The sequence below is a fragment of the Etheostoma cragini genome, chromosome 8 (assembly GCF_013103735.1).
Source record: "Etheostoma cragini isolate CJK2018 chromosome 8, CSU_Ecrag_1.0, whole genome shotgun sequence".
Taxonomy (NCBI): domain Eukaryota; kingdom Metazoa; phylum Chordata; class Actinopteri; order Perciformes; family Percidae; genus Etheostoma; species Etheostoma cragini.
This window is the reverse complement of record NC_048414.1, coordinates 24,439,750-24,454,087: the sequence shown is the minus strand read 5'-3', so window position 1 is coordinate 24,454,087 and position 14,338 is coordinate 24,439,750. Positions and strand designations below refer to the sequence as shown.

The 14,338-nt window shown below is 40.1% G+C and overlaps 1 protein-coding gene and 1 long non-coding RNA gene across 4 annotated transcripts in view; both read right to left on the bottom strand.

Annotated features, from left to right (window-relative positions):
* LOC117948617 (synaptic vesicle glycoprotein 2B-like) overlaps positions 1-6,333 on the bottom strand; it is a 71,324-nt gene extending 64,991 nt beyond the window's left edge. For all 3 annotated transcript variants that reach the window (XR_004657501.1, XM_034878365.1, XM_034878366.1), the window contains exon 1: positions 6,144-6,333. The gene's annotated coding sequence lies outside the window, so the exon portion shown is untranslated. The remainder of the gene's footprint in view (positions 1-6,143) is intronic.
* A 6,008-nt stretch (positions 6,334-12,341) lies between these two features.
* The window catches only part of LOC117948688, a 3,379-nt gene continuing 1,382 nt past the window's right edge, over positions 12,342-14,338 (bottom strand). The window contains exons 2-3 of the long non-coding RNA XR_004657525.1: positions 13,131-13,133; positions 12,342-12,397 (exon numbers count right to left, since the gene is read on the bottom strand). This is a non-coding gene — a long non-coding RNA (uncharacterized LOC117948688). The remainder of the gene's footprint in view (positions 12,398-13,130; positions 13,134-14,338) is intronic.

Here is a 14,338-nt window from a genome sequence, read left to right as displayed (position 1 = left end):
TGGCCACCAAACATGACGTTTCACAAGAACACAAGAACACAAGTCCATAGAAGAACACATATTGAGAAACGCCCAATGAGTTGGCGTGTTCCTTTAATGCATTGGGCACTGATTGTGAAAGACTACAAGTTGGATGTCCACCACAAGAGAGGTTCTAAGAACGTAGTGGCTGAGGTGTTCCAGGTTACAGTAGAAGTGTTGTGTTTGATTTGTGTGTTACTCAAAAGTTTTTTGTGTATGTGGGGGTTACAGCTGGCACCATTATGTGTGTTTAATTGAATGTTCTACCTTTGAGATACAAAGTAGGCTGTGCCGTCCCGTGGTGCAGATTTGATGGAAACTGGAAGTCCCGCCCAGTTCCTGGAGAATCCGTGGATTGTTGTCGGCAGCGGCAGGCAACAAAGGCAGCAACGGGAGAGACAGCAGAAGCGAGAATGCCGGTTGGGACTTCCACTGCCAAGCCTCCTACTTACCAATGTCAGATCTATTGCACACAAAATGGATGAGCTGAAACCATCATCCCGGACTCCGCTGTGCAGCTAGCTCGCCGAGCTAGCTACAGAAAGGATTGATACAAGGTAGAAGACTGAATTTAAACTGTTTCTTCACAATGTCTGAGCATTTTGTATCTCTTAAGAGGCACAAAAACACTCTTTAGAACATGCCCCCACATCAGGCATTTTAGCTAACTGGGAGCTCTGGCCATTAGCCGCAGAAACTACAGTTTGCTAGCACAGATTTTGTTCGTTTTTTTCTCCTATTAACAGTACTCGGATACATCTAGCAATCAAGATTTGGTTATAAATTGGTCGGATTTCTCCTTTGATCTCTAAATTCAGTAATGATATGGGGCTGTATGAAGAGCAAAATTCTCAATCTTTATTCTTCTTCAATATCAGAGAAATAGAGGCTTGTCGGAGAGGGGGTACAGTAACGATTCGCTTAACATGTTTAATAAAAGAGGCATACTTTGGACAGAGAACTTTTTATAAAATTCTATTGGCAGACCGTCAGGTCCAGGGGACTTTCCAGATTGCATAGAACAGATTGCCTTAACAATTTAGTATCCAGCGAGAGTTTGGTCAAGAGTCTCCATCTGGCTAGAAGTGATGGTATGCATTTCTATGTTTCATTTGATTAAAGAAGGTTGTCAATGCCTGAGGGTCATTGCTATGCTCAGATGTGTAGAAAGAACTATAGAAGTCTTTAAATGCTTTATTTATAATGGGTCAGTTACCATGCCTGATGAAGTAGCTATTTTTGGAATTACATTGAATGTGGAGACCTGTCTATGTTGATAAGGCCAACAGCCGTGGGGCATGAGGGACATATTTTATGGTGTGTTAGCCAAGAGCTGGATGTCAGGCAATTGTCCTGAAAATGTACATTCAGACAAATCTACATAACATGTCAGCCTAGACTATTGTTAATCCCCCTGTCGAACACAGCATCACCAAACACTTCCAACCTGACCTAATTTGTCAACACAATAACTAAATTAATTCCATTCCACAGAACAGAATACAAAGCAAAACCTTGTAACGTTCTCACGTCGGCTTGTTTTGCCCATAATCTTGGCCACACCGCTCAGTCAACACTTGTTTTCTTCCGGGATGTGATAATGAGAATATAAATACAAAATTACATTTCGTTAAAACGTATTTGGTGTTGCAAATTAGTTTTTTTATAATTCCTATGAGATGGGGTTGATGAAGTACAGCTGGTTCCATCCGTCAAAATACGCTCAAGGTCAGTACAAACATGGAAACAACACACACTATACACATGACTCTAGTCCAGGCAACACTTTGCTGCCTGTTAACTAAGAACTCCTCTGCTAGGTAGTGGAGATGCTTATTATACTTTAACCGAGAAGCTACACCTTTTGTTTTTGACAGGAAGTGTGTTATCATGACAACCTTTTTAACTTATTGATTTTGATGATGTATTTAACTGTGTGAGTAGAAGGAAAAGGTGATGGCTGTGAGGACAGGAAGCTGAAGAGAGAAAGCTACAGCCAGCCTAGTCATTCAGAACTAATTAATAATGCAACACCTTCCTCTCTACAGCAGGAAGAGACCACCCCCACACAGTCTCACACACACACAAACATCCACACACACACACTTTAAGTAGAGTGCAGTCTACTGTATCAAATCAAAACAGAAGTAAGCTGCACTCTGGTACAGCAGCATCATCAAATATGAGCTACCAGCTGTATTTAAAGGATCATGTCATTGGTTTTTTCATGTTTACCTCAAATCTTTTAATTTATTTTATTTCATTATTTTATTTCACCACATTAGGAAATTCAGTTTGCAGAGACTTCCTTGAGAAAATAATATCTCACACTACACATGTCTGCTTTCATTTTTATATTTACTTTCATTGTTTTTACTTACTGATCATGAATTAGTGGATACATTTTTTGAGTGTCCCAACCCCTGTAAAATTACTTGTTTCAATATTGTATTTTGATCCATTTGGTCTGATAACATTTGGAAAGTCTAGAAGAGTTGAATGATTAAATTATTTAATCCCCATTAAAGTTAGTGGAGCGCATGCTCAACAGTGCAATTGTAGTGGTGATCATCTTTTTTGGCTCCATGATGGCTTTGTGTGCCAATGTGCAACTACCGAATGATGTATCCACTTCTTATAATTAGTGCTGTCAATTAAGCACTTTGTTATCGACGTTAAGGCAAACCTATTGTAACAGCGTGCATTTTTTTTTTCAGCAAGATTAACTTTCTTTTTGGCCTAGAAAATGTTTTTTTTTTCACATGCTGTTGCAACAACTAGTAACAATAGAAAAACTACAACACCACACCGGATCTAGCTAGACCGGAAACCAAACTTTGGCCGGCTCGCAATCCCCAAAAAGTGTGTGCAGCGTCACTGTTGTTTTGTGTGAGCCCTCCCCTCACCCCATGCGTTGGCGATAGAGATACACAAACAACATGGCAGCGACAGGGACTAACATTAATTATTTTCTTAACTAGTCATTTCACCGGTAGCTGGCGGTGCTCTGTTCCCGGCTGAGAGTAACCTAACTGAACCACCAGCTACCGCTGACCTAAAAGAGCACCGTGGGGGGCACCAGAGGCGGTGTTGAGGAACTCTCGTGCGGCTCAACACATCTACTAAATTCCGCTGAAACGACTGAGCTATGACGGAGGTCTGTAGGTGCTTAAACAACTAGAAATTGCTCCAGAATGTTTATTCAAGAGACCATGGGATGTTAATGTACGTTACTCAGCAACAGGTGAAAATAGGGGCAAGGTTGCACAATAACGTTTGATTGATTTGAACTTTTAGCGAGGAACAAGTGAATTACCTGATTGTGTGAAAATAGCTCTATCTCAAACATCTAGCCCCCCAAAAAAACAATGGTAGAGAAAAATGATCAGACCAATTTATATTTCCCAAAAATTTGCATGAATAATCATAATGGTATACATGCCTCATGTGTGTGCGTGAGTGTGTATATGACTCAAAACAAAACACAGTAAAAACTGGTTTTGAACAATTTCTTTGCCATCAGCAGATTGATTTTAAGTAGGGGGAGAACAAATCGATTAAAATCTTAAATCTGATTTTTTTCTTTTTAAATAAGGGATTTTAGGCCATATCGTCCAGCCCTATACAGTAATGTTGTTTTCAATAAAAAATCATTTGCACAAAGCATGCCGATCAACCATGTCGATAAGAGCATTAAAATGGGAAAAATAATGGGACAAAAAAAAATCAAGGGACATTTAGAACAGATACAAATGTGTGATTAACCAGGATTACTTGCAAGTTAACTATGACATAAATGTGATTAATCACGATTAAATATGTTAATCTTTTGACAGCCCTACTTCTAATACATCCATGCAACAGGAGAAGTGCCAAATAACTTCGGTATGTCCCGCAGCCGAATTGTGAAAGAGTCAATGATCATTTATGCAGTTTATGTTTTATACAGGTTATAGACCATCACAGTGTTTACCACTCTGAAATTTTGGAAACAAACAAATCAGCAACATCGTACCAAAACTCATGCAACACACCTCGACCACTGAGCAGGGACAACGCTGCAGTAGTGGGAGATGGAGATCAGAGCTATCCTGAGGTGTTTATTTCCAGTCTTGATGCAATAATTAATTGAGTTTGCTGCATTGCGCACATGAGGGACTGAAGTGGGTGTGTTACATAATGCAACTTAAAATAAATGTCAACAGGCTGTGTATTTTGATGGATTACTGACCCACCTATCGGTCAACAAGGTGTGTGATTTTGAAAGAAGAGCTTGCTGTTTGTTTTCTCCACTTAACCCTGGTTTCTTTTAACTATGACCATGACAGTTTTAACCCTATCCTAGCCTAATTTATGCCTAACCCTAATCAGGTGTTTTTTTCTGGCAAAACCGTAGCAGTGGCAGATGTCTGAGTGGGTTATTTCAGTATACACTTTTCTACTAATAGACCAGGTCAAACAAGACTAAAATTCAACTCTGAATATTTGGACAATTGTATTTTGATGCTTTGGCAACACTGTAATTGTAACTTCCATACTAATAAAGCCCCATTAAATTAACTCAGCTCTGCAGAGTTGTGTAGCTAAATGCTAATTTCTGAATTCCAACACGCGTACAATGACAATAACAACATTCTGATGTATATTTTGATGTATATTCTCAAGTATATGGCTATAGTATATATTATAATGGCACTAGAAGAAGAAGGTAAGTGGATATCCATATTTACTACAGCTCATCATCCTCACAGGTACATGAAAGTTAAAGTTTATGGCAATCCATTCAAGAATTTGTCAAGACATTTAAACCTGAACCAAAAATGTCAACCTGTTGGTGCCACTGGAGGGGAAGTCAGATGAATAACAAAGTCATTAGGAAAGGATACACACTGGATGCAAAACAGGACTGACGGTGCCAGCATTTGTGCCAATCCATCTTGTAGATGTGAACATTTGACCAAAATGGTCCATACTAAAATTCAAGGTCTAGCCAGTAATGCAGATGTTTTGAGTTCAGTCAACACATAGTCTCGCATTGCCAGGCCTATCTCCACAGTGATGTGAGGTAAGGTCATATATAGGATAGGGAAAAAAAACTCTGGGTTGTTTCTATTTCTATAAATCAAACACAATCGTCTTGGGCTAAACTCCGGACACAGAGACAGTGGCTCTCCAAAATGGTCTCAGGAAGAAACTCATACATAACTGAAATTTAAGTAATGTAACAAATGAACACATATAAACCCGAAGAATGATCTTCTAAATGTGACTCTGTAGTTTTGTTGCCTAAACCTAACCTAGCAACCATTACGTTTATGTATGAGGATGGAAAACGCTCCTGCCACCGCAATGAGGCTCATTTATGAAATGCTCCTATAGGTTGTATAAGGGTAGGAATAAACAACCAATGTGATTGCATAGTTGTATTATTTAGTTTTGTTTTAGTTAGTTTAGTTTTGCCTAAAAGAGAGCAGTGCCCTAGCGCCATCCATTTGCATGCCAACCCTGCTTATTAATATACAAGCCGCTTTGGCATAGATCAGTTATAGCAGACAGTTAGGACACAGAGACTAAAGCCCAGCTTGTTTTTCTGCTAAATGTTTGCCATCATTACCAAGTAAGTAAACAGTGACATAACAAAGGTTCTTAACCCTTTGTAAAAATGCTCATTCTATTAAATGTAGTATACCTGGTGCAAAAATAAATGTAATGTGAGATGTGTGCGTGTGTGTGCATTGATTACATAATGTTGTTGGCAAGCGATCCCTGCTGAATAGGAGCTTTCATGTTTTCTGCTTGTTATTAATAGATGTATGTCCCAAATTAATTTGCACCTTGATAAGGACTTTCAACTGACTGTCCTGACAGTGTTTGTTGTCTTTACAGTGTGTTTTCTCTGTATTTCATACAGTACAATCTGTGTACAGTCAGCTGAAGAAAATGTTCACATCTGCTGATGTACTCTAATAAAAAATAATGATCTACTCCTCTCAGCCTGAGATTTACACTGGTTTGGGCCATGGAACTAAAGTACACCACCATCATAATTTTGAATATCTGGTTTCAAACCAAGTCAAAAACACAAAAAAAACTTAAACTGTATTGAAAATCACTTCTCTTACCAGACCAGATACTGAAGTTCACATCCAATCGATGGTGTCCAGGCTTCACAACAAATCTGTCTTAAAATTCATTTGTAGCCTTAAAAATTCTAGTCTGAAGTTCCCTTACTGTGTTACCAGCAGCAACACAACAGACATAGCTGACAGATTAGGGCAGGAAAGGATAGTGCCAGCCTCCTTTCTCTCTCCCTCCCTCCCTCTCTCTGCAGCACTGCTCCCTGCTGCCATCCACCCACCAAATGCACAATGGTACAATCCACTTCTGTACTGCAATACTGCAGGAACATGCCATTTGGCAGACTGATGGGGGTGGGGATGGGGATGGGGATGGGGGTGGGCGTGGAATTAAAGGGACATATGGGTGGCTGGTGGGAGGGGGATGGATGGATGGAAGAAGGCAGGGAGGGAGGGGCGGATAGATGAGGAAGTGAGGCAGGGGAGTGACAGATGTGTTGATATGGAGATGCTTGATGAGATGCTTTCTCTACAATGATGGAAAAGTCCGGCACCTTTACACAGATGCAGAATAATGTCTCTGTCTGCATGTTTGCTTTTTTTAGGTGTGTATTATTTATCTTTCCCCACATTCTTTCTTTCTCTTTTCAGCTACTACAGCAATGCTATCTTGATGCATTGAGGCACCATCATTAATAAGTAAAGGAGGGAAAAACATAGAGACAGACAGTCTCAGCCACTTTCAGGGGCTGGCATCTTCTCATGAGGGGCTTCTTAATTGAATCCTTTTTAAGCAAATGTTTTGTTTAATCACCCTAAAAAGATAGATTTACTAGGAAATTTAGACTTTTTAATAACATTTAGCAAATATTCTTTTCTCCAAATACCATAAATCGTAATTAAATTAGATGCCTTTTATCTACAAACATACAAAAAAGACTGTAAAATCTTGATCCATTGAACATTTATTGAAAATGAATGAACATGTTTGAATACTTACTGAACTGTTTCATTTATCTTAAATTTTATTGTTTCTGTATATCTCTGTTTTATGTCATTGTTATTTAAAATTGTTGGGCTTTTTGACATTTAATTTGATACAAGAAATGTTGATGGACCGCTGGACCACTATCTGCAGTCATTTTAAATATGAATCAATTATTAAATAAATAATTGACAGATTACTTGGATGAAAATAATTCGTAGTTTCAGCCTTATTGTAAATGGAAATGCAATGCAAATTACATCACGTGTTAATAAATGTTTTTTTAATGGTGTCAAATTTGCAGGATCTTTGAAAGTCCAATCTAACTTAGTTTCTTTACATTAAGGCTGAAGACTTTTCCTTGTGATGCTGCCTTTTCTGAAATAATTGTAAAAATTATTTCAAAAAAAATAAACTTACCTTGCTTCTTGGACAGTGCTTTAATGCAGATAAAGCAGTAAAGAAAAAATCAAAACAACTGGCTGCATCTGGCTTCTTTGAATGAAATGCCGAGATTAAATTTCCTTGAACATGGACACCTAAATGTTTTCTCCTGCCACACAAAACAAACAAAAATACACTTGAAGAAAAGTTTACTTCTGATCCTGAACTTCTGATCCTGTGACATATAATTGGACAATCAACCAGATATTCACAAGAGCAGGCAATTGGCTGACTACTGGGCTGGGGCGGCGAGCTAGGTTGGAAGGACAGACTTACTGCTGGGCCTGGTCTAACTGCTTGCGCTGGACACGCTTGACCTCAATCTACCTTTTAGCATGGTTTTCTACATAGGGGGATATGAATTGTCTGTGTGGTCTCAACCACCATACTTCAGATGTAACCTCAGCCACCAGAGCTGATGATGTGTGCAGTTAATGGAACACTAAAACCCCACTCTACAAAGATAAAGGTATCCGAGCAGAACAAAAACATGAATTTCGTATATCAGGCATCACGCTTTAATTAATGTAGACCTAAAGGGACCCTGGGTCGACACATTTAACATTCAAGGTATATCACACCCTGGTCCCTGTGGTTGAACTACACCTTTAATCTCTGTCTTTTCCCTTTCTTCTGTGCCACTTTGTTTTATTGGGTGAGTTATTGTTTCTGCCTTTGACTCTTGTGTTTAGTTCTTTGTGTTTTGGACTCTGTTTTTTTTCTACCTCTGCACAATCATCTGCACTGTTTCAGGTCTGTTTCAATCTATGGACCCTCAGAGGATTTTTTAAACTTCCATCACTGACGAAGCATCAGTATTTGACAAGTTGGCGTCATCTCCAAATTATTTCATTGTTTCTGGTATGAAGACGAGACGTGTGTGACTCGAACAACTCACATTTACCAACAAAAGTAGGGTTATTTAAAACACTCAGCCCAAAGTAGTTTTATTCTCCCTAAAAGCCCTTAAGCCCTTTTCAGATATAAAGACGTTATATCCACACCCTAAATGACCCAATACAGTAGGCTACCCAGAACCGGGCCAATGTTACACCACAATGCATTCATGTTTAGCCTATATTCTGCCTATACATAACAAGTCAGTGATCTCAAAAAACTGCTTAAACTGCTTATGAGGAGCAAGCCCGTTACAAAGGAGATGTCATTTGAGACTGATTGGAAAACACAAGGGAAGCTGCCATCAGCATCCTCTCAAGAGTTGTACCTCTTTCTGTGGACCAACTGAGGGAGACAATGGATGCTGTCCTCCACCTGGGGAAAAGAAGTGATGCTTTAAAAAACGATCCAAGGAATTTTCATCCAGTTCGGGATGGGAAATGTACGAGATGATGCTGGAAGAGATTGAGAGAAGCAAGAGTATGCAGCGAGATGCGTATCTGCTTCAGAGAAGATTCCTCTAAAGAAGACCGGGAGGCTCGTTTCCAACTGTGGCCATTGTGTTTCTGATGATGTATACGCGCTGATTGACAACACATGTGTGGATCCTTCTTGAACGAAGTTAAAAAAGGTTTTTTATTGTCTTTGATACAGATATGCTGGGTTAATCAGACGTTAATATCAAAGGTTGGTTATGTTGAAGTTTGTTGTACAAAAAACTGTTTTGAAAATGTTGGCCATAACATGTCGTTCTTTGCGCATTTGCACAATGCTCAACTTTTACAAATAATTTGTTATTGTTTGCTCCAATAGACGCTTCAGCACTAATCTGACAAGCTACGTCAGGTATGGAGTAGGGCACTAAAATCAACCGGGCCCCCCCCTTCATTTATCAATAACACAAAATCTGTTTTTAAAATCCAAATTGTGCTATGTTTCTTTGTGTGGAATTCCTCCATCTGTTCTAACGCCAGCCAAGTCTACACATTTGGGAAGGACTTAAAGAAGGTTTAAAGCTGTTATGGGTTTTCTATTAATAAACAAATGCTGAAATGTAACATCATATACTTGTAGTTGTGACTCCTCTTAGCATTGTCAGATGAGCATCATCACTTGGCTGAGTCTGACTGAATTCTGAGATGGTGTGGAAAAAACGGAACAGGCGCACATACAAAATAAAGTTTTTACAGCATAATGATAATTACATTTTCCCTTGGTGGTATAGGCTGCGTGGAAGGGGGTGTACAATGCACCCATTAAAATATACCCACTAATTAGTCGTTACCATACCAACATGCTACTTCCGAATAATCTGCCTTCAAATCAGTTTTGAGATATTGAGGTTTAAAGTTTTAGCATTGCAAATAGCTAAATGAGAAATGGAGGACATTACACATAGCAATGCTGCCACTCATTCCGATAAAACTGTTCATAAATGTTTAGTTTATGAACAAGGTATTTCATACCCAAGAATCTAACCCGTTTTTCAGTCTATTCCCCTGCAGCAGTCATTGAAGCCTGATTTTTGAATAAATCTGTCATTTTTTAGCACTTTGATGCATCCTCCAGCATCCGCTGCTTCTTCCTTCTGGTCTTTTCGGCCCCTCAGTTTTTCTTTCTCTTCTTGTCATCCATGGGTAACTTCACAAAACAGAAAGAAACCATGCAAATCCGACTGTCAAAAAACTCCGCTACTTTCCTTGAACTTTGTTGCTTTCTCCCTGTCTGTCTTCAGGCGTGGGGGAGCTCACTTATCTCCCTACATTTCTGTAAATAGACTTGACCTGCAATCGGTTCATTGCAGAGAGTACCTTATCCTCACAGTTACCTAATTTAGGCTGCAATAGTCAATACAGGGCCGGAGAGTCGAGTCCTTTTTGACAAAGAAAAAAAACAGCACCCACAGGGGAAGAGGAGGGACAGATAAGACCAGCAGCTAATGAGTCAGTAATACATATATTTCTCCATGGATTCCCTCTCAGGCTTTGATAGATTGTACAATCATCAAGAAGGAAGTGGGGCACCAGGAAGAATTTCAATAGCACATTGGTCGGTGTGGGGGCAGAAATAGCGCTTTCTGTTTGTTTAAGACCTCACCTCTGTTGTGATGAATGGAAGGCACTAGAATGAGTTCTTGGGGCTCAGATAGCAGGGTGCTAGAAGCGTGTCTGGGGGGGGGCAAGTGCTGACTACAGTGAGAAGGACAAAAAATCTCCAGCTGCATGCAGTTATGAGGGAATGGGGCAGGAACGGCGGTGTAGCTCACCAGGATCCCTCCTCTAACCCTGTCTCTCCTAGTTATGCTGTAATAGTTTTAGACAGGTGGGGACTTCCTTTGACACACTGAGCTCCTCTCTCCTCTATCTTTCTATCTTTCCATTTGTGTGCATCCATGTCCCAGAAATGCTTGTTACTAACCTAGCTCCGGGGAGTCATTCCCCGGAGTCCGAATGTTCTTTTTTCCCCAGCATGTTTGGGAGATTGCTTTTCCACGTCTGTCCGCACATACACACCAAAAAAGGAAACACTGAGACCTGATTGACGGCTAGGCCATGACATAGGTAGTGAGAAATTATGTAAAATGTCAAATTAAATAGCCTTCAAACTAAACTCGAAGAAGACACATCCACAGTCAGCCCCCAGCCAAGTAGCAGCCGGCCCCAGTTCAACACTTAACTCCGGTCCTAAGGACGCCAAGAGTGGTTTACTGAACCGTCAGGAAACAGACCCAGGCACCGGAGTCATAACGTTTCACCTCCATCAGTGTTACCGGTACCGGTACAAACACAGCCCTAACTACAAGGCATACAACAGGGTTGTATTTACTAATGCTAATGTACACGAATCGGGTCCCGGCAGCCGTGGTCAACGTCTACTAAAATTTGAAGCTAAAGGTATCTCCAAATTAATTTACCCTTGCCACTCCTTGTTTGTTACTTCCAATATTAGAAAAGCCAGTCCAGCTATTTTTCAGTTCATATGGAGAAACAAAACTCATTACATTAACAGATCAAACAAATTTAAAGAATAAGACCCACAGCAATGCTCCCAGATGATGATAATTGAAGTTATGCAATTATATAGTGTTAATCTTAGGGCAGGGTAGGGCAGGACTATGGCCCCTAATTACCATTTAGTCCCTCCTCTCTTGTTGACCGAGACTCCTGTCAAACACCTGCAGCTTTGTGATTGTCGAGCAGGGCGACAGCAACATGTCATCGACTGGAGCAGAGGGAGGTGACAAGGAGCTCCTTAAGAGCATGAGCAGCTCATCCATCTTCTCCTCAAAAGTATCCATCCGCTGTGCCATGCGGGTAACGGATATCCTTATGGCTGTTGAAAAACAAATTATGTTAGTTTTGTTGTTATACATTATATACTTATATGTGAACAACTTGAGTGAGTCTTCTTTCCTCTTATTTCCATCTCTATGGTTAAGCCACCTCCCTTTGTGTGATTAGTTCTGTTGTAAACAACAAAAAATGTAAAGTTTCTCTCAAGTTCCATGTCATGCAATTGTATTTAATTGGAAAAATTCAAAGCCTCTGTAGCGTCAACTGGGTCCCAAGCTCAAGTGGCATGCCGAGCATGCGTTACAATAGACCCATCCAGCTCCGACTGGTTTCCTGTGTGGTGTTGACTCATCTAAAAAGAAACTGGATATCAATATTTGACAGTTCATTTATGTTAGGTTTCTTGTACATGTCATTGTAAAAGATAAACCTATGCTGTTACATTTAGACAATCGCTTGTGTTGCAACTTACATGCAGGTGGTGGAGGCAATGACGTCTGCTGACCTGAAGGGAAGACACACACACACAGTAGAACAGTCACATGATATGCGTCAGGTCGAATGTCAGTAGTCCCATAGGAAACATGACTGGTTTCTTAAATGCATGAATAAATGTTAACTTATGGACAGGGCTTCCACACACGCTGCGTCCTGGAATGGTTTCTTGCTTGTGGAACGGACTCATCGGAAATAAAAGACCATACAATTTGCAAAAAGAATATTTGAATGTATACAGTAAGTGCTCACATTGTATGTGACAGGATTTCTCCATTGTAGCCCAGAGACTTTCTAACGGGGGGACACAGCATCCATAGAAATGCATGGGGTTAGTTTGTAAAGCCAGTGTGGCAGCTGTGTAGCCTACACATATTACATCCCTTGCTGTATGCTTACCCTTCACTCAGCTTGCCGATAACTGCCTAAAGGGCGTTGCGAGATGGCCGCCGATCGACCTGCCTAAAAGGACTTTGATTGTACTGGCTTTATTCATGTACTGTACACTAAAACTAATTAAAAGGGCCGGTATATCTTATTTTTAACAAGAACGCAACGCGATGACATAAAACATACAATGGGGCAAACATACGTACACATATGTACACGTTGTGCGCAGCAGCAAACAAAGACTCAAACAAAGTGCAATACATATGCTGTCCATAAGTCTCACCAAAATGCAAACTAGGACCTTTTGTGAATGTACCTTTAAACCTTAGTTTAACTGCTTAATTAGGACGGAAGTGTCACGTTTAAGATTTACCGTATTGTTGTTTTCATTCATGTTTGTTGTTCTTTTCCCCCAGAATGTTCCCTTGGATCAGAGAGGCTCCAAAATCAGGGTAGCAGCTGTCGCCTTGGTCTCGCTCCATGTTCTGTGATGCCATGTTCTACTGCTACACTGCAGTGCCCTGCTACGTCCTGCTGTGCCTTGTAATGCCGCACAGCGTCCTGCTATGCCATGAACTACTACAAAGAACTGCTACAGACTACTAATTTGTTCTATTTTTGTTATTGCCACTCTTCATTCTAACCCCAACCGGTCATCAGACACCGCCTACCAAGAGCCTGGGTCTGACCGAGGTTTCTGCCTAAAAGGAAGTTTTTCCTCGCCACTGTCGCACTGTTGCTTGCTCTGGAGGAGACTACTAGAACTGTTGGGTCCTTGTAAATTCTGGAGTGTGGTCTATCTGTATAGTGTCTTGAGATAACTCTTGTTATGAATTGATACTATAAATAAATTGAATTGAATTGAATTGAATTGAATTCAAACGGCCTTTTGAATGGGAGTGCTAGGGGCCCTTCTATGAGAGCATCAAAATCAACATCTTTAAAACCCAAAGAAGGCTCAACACATAAGACTTTGCTCCAAGTCTCACCAGGATCTCTACACATGAACTCAGCATTGAGAACATTGTTTGTGTACAAAGAGTTTACTAAAAAGAAAAGATTTTGAGCAACTCACTGCTTGACTGGTATAACAAAGTGGCAACGAGGGGAAAACAACTGCTCAAGTGAGTTGTTCACTTCAGCAAAACTTTTCTTTTTGCTCAACCTGATCAAAACCGGAATATAATAAAGCCATAAGAGGGAAAGGGCTTAAAGTTAAAGCAAACCCTTCCATTACAACCACAACATCACTAAACTGTAACGTATTCCACTTATTGTATGGTTAGATTGTGAAGCTGCGTATCATGGGCCGGTCAAGTGTGTGTTTGTCTCCAACACGGAAGAGAGGACTTGAATCGGTCACCTCAGAGCAGAGGTCTTCCCCCTACTGGTGTGGGGGTGTAATGGTCCAATTTGTAAACTAAGCCACTTATTAGAAGCGAAATGAAAGAAGTGAATTTTCTTAGTTCTGAACACCGTTCTATTGATAGATTCCTTTTTAAGTGTTTTTACTAATACAGTTAAAAAACCGAAGTCAAGCACAAAAGTATTGTTTCAAGCTAAATTGAAATAAATAGATTCTCTTGCTCTGCTGTTTGTCTTATTTAGATTTTATAAGACCAGTCAGGTTGAGTGAATCTAAAGTGATGGCAGGGGTAGGGTGAAATTTGTTGATTTAACTGGAGCTTTGGAATTGCAAATTGCCAACAGCATTACACTATACTTATTTTTTTTAT